Source organism: Canis lupus, chromosome 38 (genome assembly GCF_048164855.1).
Source record: "Canis lupus baileyi chromosome 38, mCanLup2.hap1, whole genome shotgun sequence".
Taxonomy (NCBI): domain Eukaryota; kingdom Metazoa; phylum Chordata; class Mammalia; order Carnivora; family Canidae; genus Canis; species Canis lupus.
This window is the reverse complement of record NC_132875.1, coordinates 23,617,129-23,631,132: the sequence shown is the minus strand read 5'-3', so window position 1 is coordinate 23,631,132 and position 14,004 is coordinate 23,617,129. Positions and strand designations below refer to the sequence as shown.

Below are 14,004 nucleotides of genomic sequence, written 5' to 3'. Positions count from 1 at the left end.
GACTGGTTGACAAGAACATGGAGAGATTTTACAGAATTTATTGAATGTCAACTAAATGTCAGCTGCTTTCACATTATGTCACAACAACCACCTTTTGAGACAGGTACAGGATTCATCTTCGAGATCATCTGATTACAAAACAGGAAAAAAAAAAAAAGGTGAGGGGCTTTATTAGAAGTTTACAGAGAAGTACTACAGACCTTAGTAGGGGAGAGTGCAACCGCTGGGTGGACCACGCTTTCACTCTACAGCTGTGTACACTCCCTTCTCCTCTGCTCTCTTGTCCACATGCATAGCATCCATCGTGGTTAATGCAAGCAGTGGGTTCAGCCTCCAAATCCATATGACCTTCCTGCTTAGCTCTCCAAGTAGATTAACTGAGTCTCAGTCCAAAGAGATGCCAAGAGATGCTGATTCCAGCTTAGGTCCTGTGTCCAGCCCTGCTCCAATTATCTGTGGCCTGCTGGAGGGAAGTGGGAACTAAGCAAACATGGCCACCCCGGGCTCTTTTTTCAACAGGTGCTATAGGAAGGAGCAGATGTTTCTAGAGGGGGCATTCCTAAGGGGGCATTCCTTAACCTTACATAGTAGATTCAAACCCAAATACGCTCTTCATCACACCAAACTGTCTTCACAATAGTGTAGAGATGATGCCCTGGTTTCAGCCTCTAAATAGAGAGCATGTGAGTTGTCCCAGAATCTGTGGTTTCAGCTAGGAGGCTTGGAAAAATAAGATTAGCATTTGCGAACCCTGCTATATGCTAGACATTGCATATACATTATTTTTTTAAGGTTTTATTTTTGGGGCACCTGGGTGGCTCAGTTGGCTAAGTGTCTAACTCTTGATTTCAGCTCAGGTCTTGATCTCAGGGTTGTGAGTTCAAGCCCTGTGTTGGGCTGTCTGCTGGGAATGGAGCCAAAAAAAAAAAAAAAAAAAGAAAGAAAGAAAGAAAGAAAGAAAGAAAGAAAGAAAGAAAAAGAAAAAAAGAAAAAGAAAAAAGAAAAGAAAAGAGGGATCCCTGGGTGGCGCAGTGGTTTAGCGCCTGCCTTTGGCCCAGGGCGCGATCCTGGAGACCCGGGATCAAATCCCACGTCGGGCTCCCAGTGCATGGAGCCTGCTTCTCCCTCTGCCTGTGTCTCTGCCTCTCTCTCTCTCTGTGTGACTATCATAAATAAATAAAAATTAAAAAAAATTAAAAAAAAAAGAAAAGAAAAAAGAAAAGAAAAGAAAAGAAAAGAAAAGAAAAGAAAAGAAAAGAAAAAGAAAACCCAATGTGGGGCTTGAACTTATAACCTCAAGATCAAGAGTTGCATGCTCTACTGACTGAGCCAGTGAGGTTCTCCCTCCTCTTTTTGCATGTACATTGTTTTTAATCCTTACAGCACAACTGTAACATGTTATTGTCCTAATTTTACAGATAAGAAAGCTAACACCCAGTGAGTTAAGTAGCTTGCCCAGAGATCTTCTGGCTGGTTAAGGTTGGGCTGGTCTTTGACCCAGGCCTCTCTGACATCAGAACCCATGTCTTTCTATCATGCAACACTGCCTCACACAAAAAAGGACTGTTTTACTTTGATTCTTCTGGAATGTACACTCCATGAGGGCAAGGTTCCTTAGGTTCTTTGTTCATTGATGTATCCTAGGCAGCTAGAATAATACCTGGCACATAGTAAGTACTCAGTAGAAAATTGTTGAATGGATTTTCCTTTGGTATCTTCTATACTCCTGGGCTTCCCATGGTCAGAGGAAAGAAGGGTAATATTCTAACCCTTGGAGAATGACCTGTTAGGTGTGCCTCTGATCCCTACTCAACTCCCACAGCCCACTTTGATGGGGAACATTAGGAGCAGTCCCTCAGAGTGGAGGAGTCCAAAGGAAAGTATGGTCCTAGAACTATCTATGATGCCTGGCTGGTACACCTGACCTAAGACCCTTAGTCCTGTGAGGGGAAGAGGGGAAAGGTTGATTTCCTGAAACTGGAAAATCTATTTCCTGGAACAATGAATGCCAAGTTCCTCCATCACTAGAGAAAAGAATGCTAATTTCCATTAGGTTTCCAGCCACAGGAGTCAGAGTTTACCAAATCCTGGATCTCTTCCCATGCCTTTCTCTATAGCAATGCTCTGTGTTCTTGGTCACCCCATCAGCATTCCTAGTCCCAGCAGCACGAGTGTAAGGATTTGGGAATGTCCGGTGGAACTGGGTTCAAGTCTGCCTGGGCAATCATGTGACCATGGACAAATTATTTGACCTTCTGGACTCAGTTTTCTTATGTTCCAGGCTGCTGGCACATAAAGATTTTTTTTTTTAAATTCATGAGAGACACAGAGAGAGAGAGGCAGAGACATAGGCAGGGGGAGAAGTAGGCTTCCCTCAGGGAGCCCAATGTGGGACTTGATCCTGGGACCCCAGGACCATGCCCTGAGCTGAAGACAAAGGCTCAAGCACTGAGCCACCCAGGCATCCTGCTGCTGACACATCGTAGGTGTTCACCAAATTAAAATTTTTCTTCTTCCAACCCTTCGTTTCTCTTTTTTCTCCATGGATCCTGCCATGAGCCTGCCTACCTGCTCCCTGCTAATCTTTGAGCTCAGTACATATATAGAAGGGTAATAGCCCATTATCCCCCATTAGCCAAAAGGCCCAGAGGCCCCAACTTCCTGCAACCCTCTACCAAGAGGCCCATAGAAGCCAAATGGGTTCCATCATTTTCCATGACAGGTTACCCTCTGGGTGCCAGTTCCAGGGTTGTGCTTGATATTTGTGCAACCACAGTCCTGGAAAATAAGACAATCTTACCTTGTTTGCTCCTGCCCTGCATTCTTCCCCTGGAAGTAGATGCTGTAAGAGCCGATGCTGGGAAGTCTCTTGTCGATGGAGGGAGCCAGGCTGGGTCACAATGCTCTCTTTGCTTGTAGAAGCCATGACCCAAGGATGCCATTACTCCTTGCTCACCCAGGTCAGCACTCAGCTGCCACTTGGAATTGAACAGGCCACTTGAGAAACAGACAGGAAAGTCCCAGTCTGGGAGCCCCTCATTTCTTCCCAGCACATACCCACACAGAAACTTCAGCTGGCAAGGGGTGACAGCTGGGCCAAGGTAACACATAAAGCAGAACTTGCCTTCCCTGAGTTGGAAGGGGCTTGGCACCAAGTGGCTGGGTTGGGTTCCAGTTCCTGTTTCTGCTTCCTATGGATCACTTAAGTGTTCCAGGCCCTCTGGGAGTGGGGGACATTCTCTGATTCCCTCCCAGTTTCTCAAGGATGGCATCCATTAATGGGAGATGCTTTCAGAGGAAATGAGGGTGTGAATTTTAGCTAAGAGTTCATGTGACCTATGGCAATGTGGTTGCCAGGCTGCGTCAGCTTCTGGCCGCTTCTGGCTACAGCGTCAACTGAGCCCACTCACAGCCTGTGAGCTGCTTGGAAGGAGGGGTGGTGCCTTAGTCATCTCTGAACACCCTGTGTTTAGCACAGCCCTGGGTTCATAGGATGATCATTGCTAAATGTTGGATGGGTGGATGAATAACTGAATAAACAAATAGAATTTTTTCATCAAACTAGAGTTGAGATCATAGCAAAGTTTACCTTCTCCCTTCCCAGGGTACCATCCCTGTTCAACAGTTCATCATCTGGTGCCTGCATGTGGCAGAGGCCTCCTACTGACAGGCAGGGGCCTCTAGAGGAATGAGGTCTAGATTAGAAGTTGGGACACCTGGGATTTGAACCATTCACGTTTGCTTTTTGGGAAATCACTGAAATTTGGGAAATCACTGAAAACTTTCTTTCCAGGCTTCAGTTTCTTCCTGTGTAACATGAGCAGTTTGACCTAAATGTACTTCAAGGATGTTTCAACTCTCAAATTCTCTGCCTTCTCCTAACCAAACAACCCTACTGATGAATGAGAACTAGCTACCAAATTTTTAAAATCTCAAAATTTCAAATTGAAATCCAAATTTCTTGCTTCGTCTCCAAAGTCAGAAGTGCTGACCCCACTGGCCCCACCTTTTTCTCATGGTGACGATTAGCAGGAGCTGAGGACCTGCTGCCGCATTCAGACAAATGTTTGCCCAGTTCCTTCTCCCCCCTTACCTAATACTCAGCCTGCTTTCCTTAGTTTTGTGCCTGCCTGGTCCTTCTAAGTGTGGAGGCAAGGGCACCGAGGATGGGGTGACAGCCCTTCGAAGCAGCTCATCCTTAGCTGGGCTTAGATGGCAGAGACTGGAAACAACTTCCCAGAAAGTGGGGTGATTGGTGCATGAACAGACACAATAGTCAGTGCCCCAGGAGGCTTAGCATAGGGATTTGGCACCCCAGAATTGTTGAGCCAAGCTGCATCTCCCCCTCTTTTATCTCCCTCCCTCCTCTTTACCTCCCTGCCCCTCCCAGGCCCTGGACCCATGCCGGGAGTATAACTCTGTATAACTGTGTTGGTATAACTCCATAGCCACCACTTCAAGGTGGGAGGAGGTCTGGGGCCCCATTACAGAATTTTCACAATGGTGGTAATTCCCTTTTTGCTCCTTCCTGCTGTCCAACCTCCACGAGTGTCTTTGGCACAAGGCAGGACAGGGCATTAGAAGGCCAACTGCTCAAAAAGCCACGTGAGACGATCCCGGATCATAGCTCTATTTGGATGAGTGGAGCGCACATTCTCCTGCTCACCAGCTCAGCTGGTCTCCTGCACCGTTGCTATGAACAGCCACACCCCAGAGCTCCGGGGCTGGCCCAGTCCATGGTCCCAATCCCAAAGTACCTTGTCTAACTGGGAGTTAACTTGTGCCCCAGTTTAAGGCAAAGCTGTTTCCCAGTTGGCTCCTTAGTCACCCTGCCCAAGCCCCAGGCAATGGTGCCTGTTACCTTAACTAGAGAGAGCATCCCCTACTTACCCACTCACCAAATATTTTCTTCACACTTTCTGGTTTGTATGCTTTTCTTTAGCTTGTTACTTTTAGTTTGGTCAATTATTCTGAGGTCTGGTCTAGTCTTGTGAGTGTGTGTGTGTGTGTGTGTGTCTGTGTGTGCGCGCTCGTGTGTTTTGTCCTTAAAAAAATAGCCGTCTGTATTTCTTTTCCCTAACCAGGCATTAGTCACAGTCATCATGCCTCATTCAACACCTTTCCTATGGACATGACATGTCTAAACTCCAGTTTACATGACAATTAACGCTTGTCCCAGTCATTTTCAGAGACACTGCATGTTCAGACAGGCTTTCTTTTTCCAGTGTCCTTTAGTCCAAATGGTGGATATTGAGCAAAGTGGTTCTTTATGTTTTTACAGATCCTACCCCACCCCCAAGTAAAAGGATTGCATAAAAATTGCTAACATTTACTGAGTGCTTACAATGTTTCAGGCACAACACCAAGTGTTTATTTTTTTTTAATTTTTATTATTATTTTTTTAATTTATGATGGTCACTGGTCACAGAGAGAGAGAGAGAGAGGCAGAGACATAGGCAGAGGGAGAAGCAGGCTCCATGCACTGGGAGCCTGACGTGGGATTCGATCCCGGGTCTCCAGGATCGCGCCCTGGGCCAAAGGCAGGCGCTAAACCGCTGCGCCACCCAGGGATCCCCAACACCAAATGTTTAAACTGCATGACCTCCATTCCTCCTCAGGACAATCCTGGGAGGAAGGTGTTGTTTCTATTCTCCTTTTTCCCAGAGAAAAAAACCAAGGCCCAGAGAGATAAAATATTTTATCCAAGGTCCCACAGCTACTAAGTGGGGAATGTGGAATTCAAACCATGCCTCTCAAATTCCAGAATCTGAGCTCTCTACTGCTTCCACACAAGATCATTCTAGAAAGTTTGGAAAATTCAGAAGAGCATAAAGGAAAAAATAAGATGTCCCTAAGTCCAGAGATAACTGTTAGCATTTTGGTGTACTCTCTAGTATTCTTTTTTTTTTTTTTTTTTTATAATAGTCACAGAGAGAGAGAGAGAGAGAGAGAGAGAGGCAGAGACCCAGGCAGAGGGAGAAGCAGGCTCCATGCACCGGGAGCCCGACATGGGATTCGATCCTGGGTCTCCAGGATCGCGCCCTGGGCCAAAGGCAGGCGCTAAACCGCTGAGCCACCCAGGGATCCCAGTATTCTTTTCTTTTTTAAAGATTTTATTTATTTATTCATGAGAGCCACAGAGAGAGAGAGGCAGAGACACAGGCAGAGGGAGAAGCAGGCTCCCCGCAGGAAGCCCCATGCGGGTCTCGATCCCAAGACCCCAGGATCATGACCTGAGCCAAAGGCAGATAGATGCTCAACCGCTAAGCCACCCAGGTGCCCCCCTAGTATTCTTTTCTATCTATACATTTGTGAGTATATACATTTTGAAAAATAGGAAACGTATTAGATATTGAAGTTTTTTTAAAGATTTTTTTTTAATTTTTATTTATTTATGATAGTCACAGAGAGAGAGAGAGAGAGAGAGAGGCAGAGACACAGGCAGAGGGAGAAGCAGGCTCCACGCACCGGGAGCCCGACGTGGGATTCGATCCCGGGTCTCCAGGATCGCGCCCTGGGCCAAAGGCAGGTGCCAAACCGCTGCGCCACCCAGGAATCCCAAGATTTTATTTTTTTAAGACTTTATCTTTAAGCAATCTCTACACCCAACTCGAGAGCTTGAACCCACAACCCCAAGGTCAAGAGTCACCTGCTCCATCAACTGAGCCAGCCAGCCACCCCCAAATACTGTGGTTTGGGTTCTAATCTTTTCCTACACAATCCTATCTGTATCACGAGTATTTTCCTACACTATGAGGAATTGGCCACAACTCAGTCTCAAATAGGGTCCAGGGAATCTACAAAGAGCAGGCAACCAGAAGCAAAGGGTTGGTGTGATTTTAGAAGAGAAATAAAGATACAGATCCCCGCAGCCTTTTCCTTGAGAGTGGACAGTCCAGAGCCAGCCTGGGTGGGGCGCAGAAGTCTGAACCTGGGCTGAAGAGATCAGAGAAGGATCAGAGAAAGCTGGCAACTCTTGAATTGCCTTTGAGAAGTTCCCTCCCTCATATGTGTCTGGATCCCTCACGAAGGTACTGGCCAACTTATGTTTGAAGTGAGAGTTACAAATGCAAAGTGGCTTCTACACAGGCCAGGAGTTCTGGAAGCAGACACAGAACACTCTAAATCAAGCCCCTATAAACCTGTGAGTGGAATTACTCACTAACGGCAGAGAGACTGGCTCTGCCTGGTGACTTTGTGCTCTCACACTGGCCTCTGGTTGGAAAGAACCATGAGGCTTTCCTGCCGTCTTCTCTTAAATGTGTATGTGTGAAAGAGGCTGGGTAGATTTTATCTGCAGCTATATTTTTAAAGAAAAGAAACTTTAAAAAAATGAATCATCCAAGAATAGAGCAGGGAGGGGCAGAGGAAGAACAGGAGGCTGTCACCAGCCATAAGATAATGAGCAAATACAGGGCTGGGGGGCAGAGACCATATCTAGCTTATATAACAGGACAGAGTTGATGCTTGCAGTCGGTAACTCGACACACATTTGGAATGACAACCTGACTTGCAAGCCTCTTGAAGTTTGTACCAACTGCCTGTTATAAATTCAAGAGTGACAGACCCCTGGTGACAGATACAGTCTTATCCAAAGAATGTTGGCATGTGTTCGGCACAGGCTCCAGGGCTGAGATAGGAGGTTTTGGGTTCATCCATGAGCTCGTACCACCTCACTGTGTGACTCTAGGGAAGACTGTTACCATCTCTGCCCATGGTCTGTCTCCTGGCACACAGAGAGTTTCCATCCCTGCACCTTTCTCCTTCCTAGGCCATCTTAGGGAGATAGATGAGAAAAATGGAGAGAGATGCTTTGGGTTTCCGTTTTGAATGTAAGAAGAATCTTCATGATTTGTTGTTCTAGAACCTTCTACAGCAACACAGGAAGAAAGCAGGGTGCTATCATTGTACATGTCACTTAACTGCTAAACTGTAGCCTTTTCATTCTGTTCAAAGTATCAGTTAATAGAGTCCTAAATACCTTATAGGGTTATTACAAGAATCACAAGGGAAAATGAATATGGGAGTACTTTGTATACTGTAGAGTGCCCATAAATGTGCAGATTATTATTTATGAAGATTCTTGGATGAGGGAAACCCCTCCTCATTTGCCTGACTCCTCTGAGGTCTGGAAGGCCATTTCTCCCTCTTATATAAAATTTGAGCCCTCATCGCTTCTCAGCCTTTTGGCTAAGATCAAGTGTAAAATTTGAGCCCTCTCCCATGCATTCAGTTGATTTTCTCTAAGGCTGTAGATGAGAGTCACACCAGCCAGTGTGACCGCGTTGCTCAAGGTAGGTGGAAAATCTGGGACTCTCAAGGCATTAAAAAGAGCCCCTTGATTGAATTCTACTCTTGACCATGCCACTAGCTAACAGCATGACCTTGAGCAAACTCCTTAACCTCTGAGGTCAGTTTCCTCATTTGTTATTTGTTCCTAATCACAAAGGATCCTTACAATAACCAGGGGGAGAGTATGGAATCTGCATAGAAGTGTTTGAGAGGTTAAAAGCACTCTCCCTGGGTGGAAGTACATCTTCAGAGCTCAGAGGTGTTTGCGAGGATGCTGAGCTGAGCCAGTAATTGACTAAGACTTAGAAGTCCTAGAATCCTATCATGTCAGCGCTGGAAGGAGCCACAACTCCAGCCCCTCAATTTTACAAGAGAACTAAGGCCACGGAAAGCAAGAGGTTCCTGCTTGTGCTCTGACCAGGCCAGGCTCTATTCTAGGGCTCAGGTTCCCCCTAGGCACAGTGGGGTGCCCTCCAGTTTACCTCCCTGTCATATCAGCACCGCACAGTGAGGACTGAGACATTCACTATGTATGTAGTGTAATAGGCTGGGTCAGAGCATCTGGGATTTTACCTCGCCCTTCCCTTCCAGCGGGATATAAACAGTGCCTTTCATGCTGACATCCCTGAATCACCTCAGTTTTCGTCCCTGCCCTCGGACATCATGCGAGCATTGATCAACAGTTAGGGGGCCTGCCCTGCAGGGCAAAGTGTGGAGCCGGGCCTTTCCCAGAGGCCAGGGCTGCTCAGCACGGGGCTCTCCAGAAAACCCTGCTGAGCAGTCGGCTGAGCCACTGAAACCACAGGGCGTTGCTCTTGGGGTGTGAGGCAGGCCAGGTGAAGAGAAGGGTGGGGTGAGAACTGGCTGGCTTCCCCACGGTGTCCCCAGGGCTGAAGGGTGGGGATTCCTCCCCAGGGTGTGGCTCGAGGAAGACAGGGTCCTGGGGGAGGGAGTGGGGCATGGTGAGTCACTGCCCCTCTGTGAGCCATCGCTAGCTGGCCAGGGTGGAGCCACCACCTTCTTGGGGGGCTTTGGTGTCCAGCCAGACTTGGAAAGGGCTGAAGCGTTAGTACCCCAGCTGCTCCCAGGCCGGCAGAGCTGGGCTGCAGCGGAGCTGGCCAACACGTCAGAACTGCCCAGCCCCGGGCAAGGGCGCACAGGGCCTAGAAGTCCTAGAATCCTATCATGTCAGCGCTGGAAGGAGCCACAGGGCTTACCGGTGTGGGGCTCTGCCTGTCTGCTCACCAGGACGAGGCCACTGCGTGGGAGGCCGAATGGGTTGTGGTGGGAGGAGGCTGGGCAGCTGGTCCCCCTCCAGAGACCTGGGCCCAGAGCACCCTGGCTGGGTGGGGTTGGCACCAGCTGTAGGACCCAAGAAGTCTCAGTGGGAAGGGGTTGGCACTCTCCCCAGACTGTTTCACTTTGCATCCAAGAGGAGAAGCCCTCATGGGCCTGGGCCCCCATTTGCTAATTCCCTGAGTCTCCCTCCTTTATGAAATGATACCTCTCTTTGACCTCTCCCAACCCAAAGCTGGTGACCAGGTCACTGTGGCCTTCTCTCTCCCACCTTCCTTCTGTGTGCTCCCTTCTGGCTCTCAGCCCCTGTGCCTGTTTCCCTTGACTCTCATCTCCACCCCACCACCCTTATCCCCACCTGCACCCCACCCCCAGAATTAGAATTTCTAAGTTGATTGTTACTTTCATATTAGGCTCATATGGTCCAATACTGACTACGTTGTTCAAGGACATTTTTAGACCTTGAAACTGACAATAGAAGTTCTCATCTAAAACAGTCTTACTAAGTTTTGGTAGATCCATGCCTATCTTTGATTGTTAAGATTAAAAAATGTTGCAGACAGATATAGTGGAAACCTATTTTTCTTCTCATCTCTAGCTTGCTTTATTTCTCAGGCATACGAAATTGAATATTTATGATAGATTTTCTTCACTGGTTTATGCATATCTCTCTTCACTACTTATTTATATAGGTTGTTTATGTATTTTAATAACCTAACGAAGATACCTGAACCCATCACCTAGGCCAAAAATGAGATCTATCATAACTTGCATCCACCTATGTGCCCTTAATATCCCATGACCCCACCTTGTTACCCATTCCGACCAATATCCTGAATTTTGTGTTTACCATTCTCTTGATAAATGTATGTATGCCTAAGCAAATATAGTACTTAGTTTTGCTTTATATTCTTTATTAAAAGTATATGTTGTATACAGTCTTCTGGGGCTTGTTTATTTTCATTCAGTATTGTTATACTAAGACTTATCCCTGTTGAATGTGACTGAAGTTCATTCATTTTCACTGCTATATAATATTCTATGGGTGAGGGTATCACCCTGTTTCACTGTTATAAACAGTACTGCAGCAACATTCCTATTTATATCTTCTGGTACATGTGTGCAAGTCTCTCCTGAGTATAGATCTCAGAAGGGAATTGCTAGGTCTTGGTATATGAATATTCAACCTTACAAGATAATAGCAGGTTGTTTCCTGATATGTTTGTAGTAGTTCTGCCCCTACCAGTGAAGTATAAGAGCTACTATTATTCCATGTCCTCTCAAGTACTTGGTATCATCAGATTTTTAAATTTTTGCCAAATGAGTGGTGTAAATAATGTCTCTTAGTGGTCTTGATATGCAGTTCTTTGATTACCAATGAAGCTGAGCAACATAAATAACACTGCATAGATCAGACCCACAGAAATCACAGATATTGGAGTTATTAGGTATAGAAAATAGGAGCACCTTGCTGCCTCAGTTGGTGAAGTGTGTGACTCTTGATCTTGGGGTTGTGAGTTGGAGCCCCACATTGGGAGTAGAGACTACTTAAAAATAAAATCTTTAAAAACATAAAGTGAAAAAAAATATTTTTAAAATATGTTATCAGAGGGGCTCCTGAGTGGCTCAGCCAGTTGAGTGTCTGACTCTTGGTTTTGGCTCAGGCCTGAGATCAAGCCGCATGTTGGGCTTTGCACTGATCTCTGCTTGGATTCTCGGTCTCCCTCTTCCCCTCCCCCCATGCTCATGCACGCACTGTCTCTCTCTCTCTAATATAAATAAATAAATCTTTAAAAATATGTTATAAGAAATAAGAGGGTACTGAAAGAATGATGGACAAGAAACTCAACTGACCAGGCAGATATCCAAGGGAGCTAATAGAAATGAAAAAATAGTAGAAGTAGAAGAAACTTAAATTCAATGAATAGTTTAAAAAATAATATATTACAGCTGATGGTAAAGCTAGTGAATTGGAAGATATTGCTGAAGGAATTATATAGATGATGGAAAAGAGGATGGAATATGTGGAAGAGGTATAAAGGCAGGAAAATAGAGTACATGTTGACAAACTTTTTCTGTAAAGATCCAAGGAGTAAATATTTTAGGCTTTGAAGCCCGTATGGTCTCTGTAATAACTACTCAGCTCTGCTGTTGTAGTGTGGAAGCAGCCCATAGTCAATATGTAAATGAATGGGTATGGCTAGATGCTAATTAAACTTCCTTTACAAAAACAGGCAGCAGGTCAGATTTGGACCCTGTGTCATAGTTTGCCTATGCTTGGAACAGAATAAAAAGATCTCAGTACACCTTTAATTAATGTTCCAGGAGGAAATAATGGAGAAAATAGGAATATGACAAGATTTGAAGAAGCAGTGGTCAAGAATCATTGAAGTACAATCATTATACCTAATGAATCCCAAGAAGAATAAATAAAATTCACCCCTAGACACATCAAAATGAAACTACAGAACACCAAGGATAAATTATTTTAAGAGTAAACCCAGAAGGTAAATTGCTTTCCAGGGAATGACATTTAGACTGACAACTAATTTCTCAACCTCAACCATTAAGAGCCAGAAGACAATTGGAATAATATCTGCAAAGCACTGAGAAGATAACTGCTAATGCAGGATTCTACCATCAATGACAGTCTTCCAAGAATGAGGGCAAATAAAGGCCTTGGTGTATAAATTGAAAGGTGAGTAATTGGAGTTCAGGTGATCTAAGGTCCATGTGTTGTTTGGAAAGAAGTTAAAGATATTGGTTATTGAGAATTTTTAAGTTAAATATACATGTTAAAAAAAATAAATATATATATATATATACATGTTAGTATTTCTAGGCTAACACTAAAAAACTAGGAATAATGTAACTTCAAACTAAGAAAATGGGAAAAAAGAAAAGGAAACATGAATGAAGACCATAGAAAATGTGGCCATTAAAAAATATTTAAGATTGTGATCTAGAAAAAATAATAACTATTGCCACTTATTGAGTAGCTACCATGGAGTCATTTTGATTCGTTAACATTCATAATTTCATGTGATATACATACGAGTACCATGCAAAAAGAAGGCATAAAAATTATAGTTTCCATTATCACTGCATCTTTGTACTCAAAACAAAGTCTGGAACTCAGTAGAAACTCATTTGTTAAAAAAAAAAAAAAAAAGAAAGAAACTCATTTGTTAAAGAATGAATGAAAAAGAAGTGAGTGTGGATACTATATAAAGATGAGCAAACTGTGGGATCCCTGGGTGGCTCAGCGGTTTAGCACCTGTCTTCGGCCCAGGGCATGATCCTGGAGTCCGAGGATCGAGTCCCACGTTGGGCTCCCTGCATGGAGCCTGCTTCTCCCTCTGCCTGTGTCTCTGCCTCTCTGTGTGTGTGTCTCTCATGAAGAAATAAATAAAATCTTTAAAAAAAAGAAAAAAGATGAGCAAACTATTTCCTGAGAAACAGCATGGTGAAAGGAAAGACATCAACGTGAATATGAAACTCACCTTCCCTAACTTAGGAACTTTGTGGTATTGAACATAAAAATGCCCCTCAGTCTTTTTTTTTTAAAGATGTATTTATTTATTTTGGAGAAAGAGAGAGCAAATGTGCATGTACACACACAGTGGGAGAGCTCCACTGAGTGTGGAGCCCGACATGGGGCTCTTTGTGGGGCTCCATCCGGGGCGTCATGCTGGGCTCAATCACAACTCTGAGATTGTGACCTGAGCCGAAATCAAGAGACCGACACTTAACCGACTGAGCCACCCAGGCGCCCTGCCCCTCAGTCTTCTTATCTGTAAAAATGGTCATAGAATACTTGACACCAAATAATGCTCATTAAATGCTAGATGCTTGCTAAATGGTAGATTTGGAATTCAACCATAGCTACTTTCCCCTCTACTATGTAGTAGATTTTTCCTCTCTTCTCTAATGCTGCAGTATCATGTGATAGCTGAGAATATGAACTTCGGAATCCGGCAGACCCAAGTTCATGGCCCAGCTTGACTGCTAGTTAACTGTAGGATTTTAGGCCTCAGTTTCTTCAACTGTTGAGAGGAGATAATAGAAGCTATCACAAAAGAGGTTATAAGACTCGAAGAATGCACACCAATCCCTGGGGTGCTGGAGATCACAAATTAGGCCCCAATTTAATATAAGGGAAAGTAGGAGCTAATGAGTAGGCTCATAGGGAGCAGTAAGAGGAGAATGGTTTCTTTTTCTAAATTTAAGATTTTATTTATTTATTCATGAACAACAGAGAGAGAGGCAGAGACCCAGGCAGAGGGAGAAGCAGGTTCCCTCTCGAGGAGCCCAACATGGCACTTGATCCCAGGACCCCAGGATCACAACCTGAGCCAAAGGCAGACACTCAACCTCTGAGCCACCCAGGCGCCCCAAGGAGAATGGTTTCTAACA

The 14,004-nt window shown here is 44.9% G+C and overlaps 1 protein-coding gene and 1 long non-coding RNA gene across 9 annotated transcripts in view; one reads left to right on the top strand and one right to left on the bottom strand.

Moving 5' to 3' along the window:
* Positions 1-14,004, top strand: part of ATP2B4 (ATPase plasma membrane Ca2+ transporting 4) — a 98,655-nt gene that overhangs the window by 12,117 nt on the left and 72,534 nt on the right. For 2 of the 8 annotated variants that reach the window (XM_072814854.1, XM_072814855.1), the window contains one exon: positions 11,914-12,286. The exons of the other annotated variants lie outside the window; for them this stretch is intronic. The gene's annotated coding sequence lies outside the window, so the exon portion shown is untranslated. The remainder of the gene's footprint in view (positions 1-11,913; positions 12,287-14,004) is intronic. 8 annotated transcript variants of the gene reach the window in all.
* Positions 19-3,378, bottom strand: LOC140626955 (uncharacterized). Its single transcript, XR_012025914.1, has 2 exons — positions 2,801-3,378; positions 19-460 (listed from the first exon to the last, which is right to left on the bottom strand). It is a non-coding gene; the product is annotated as an uncharacterized lncRNA (long non-coding RNA).